Source organism: Etheostoma spectabile, chromosome 20 (assembly GCF_008692095.1).
Source record: "Etheostoma spectabile isolate EspeVRDwgs_2016 chromosome 20, UIUC_Espe_1.0, whole genome shotgun sequence".
NCBI lineage: Eukaryota > Metazoa > Chordata > Actinopteri > Perciformes > Percidae > Etheostoma > Etheostoma spectabile.
The window spans coordinates 14,798,316-14,799,384 of NC_045752.1; the positions used below are offsets into that span (position 1 = coordinate 14,798,316).

Consider the following 1,069-nt stretch of genomic DNA (forward strand, 5'->3'; position numbering starts at 1 on the left):
ATATATATATATATATATATATATATATGTATTCATATTCTTGAAAACATGTCTTTACACTGTGTGTAATTTCTAGTACAGTCTATGACGTGTGCTCCTAGTCCCAGGAGAAATGAGGTTAAAAGAAATCAGATCAATCCTTGCTATAAGTACGCCTTTAACTGTGCATCTCCTGCATGTGACAGATAAAGTACTGTCTTATACATAAGTATGAGATAAGTAATGTATATTTATTGGAAAAGATCCCAGCTGTGTTATATGGATCATTGCACCTTGCGTAATGAGTCTCCTAGGACTAGGAGCACACGTCATAGACTGCACTAGGTATGACACACAGTATTAGTCCATGTTTTCATACTCTAGATAAAATTATGTCTCTTCAGTGGTCTATTTTACACAAGTCACTAGAATTGCATGCAAGTAATTATTACACAGACATTAATGATGGACAAAGTCATAAAAAAGCGGAATAAATAGAGTATTGTTTAGTGTTAAAGTGCCCATACTATGCTCTTTTTCAGGTTTATAATGGTATTTTGAGGTCGTGCCAGAATAGGTTGACATGGTTTCATTTTCAAAAAGCACCAAATTTTTATCATCCTCTTTTCACCCTGTGTGTTTAGGTCTCTGGTTTAGCTACAGAGTGAAACATCTCACTTATATGCTATCTTTGTTGGGAGTCGCACATGCCCAGTAGCTAGGTAAGATCACATAAGCAAGATAAGTTTTTTACAGCTTTGGTCGGTACGAGGCAGAATTAGCTGGGAGACTTCTAAACAAGGGCACATTTGTGGAATACCTGCAGAACAGGGACGCAAACAAGATGGACGTAAATAGTTATTTTGTAGATTTTGGTGAACTATTTTGTTGAAGCAATGTTTTTGCCATTGAGAACGAGCTAGCATGCTAGCGCTAGCATGTGCTACAGTTAATCATCTCATCTCGGCTAGTGACGTAGAGAGCCGTGCAGATTCTGACCAGCTCACCTGGAGACTGAAGGCAGAGGACCTTCAGAAACCTCACTCAAAACAACATGGATAGTTTTTTTTCCAAGTTTGTATGCGTGTGG

General features: G+C 37.9%; 1 protein-coding gene across 1 annotated transcript in view; it reads right to left on the bottom strand.

The window, feature by feature from the left end:
- The window catches only part of tpo (thyroid peroxidase), a 17,115-nt gene that overhangs the window by 4,407 nt on the left and 11,639 nt on the right, over positions 1-1,069 (bottom strand). The gene's annotated exons all lie outside the window — the stretch shown is intronic.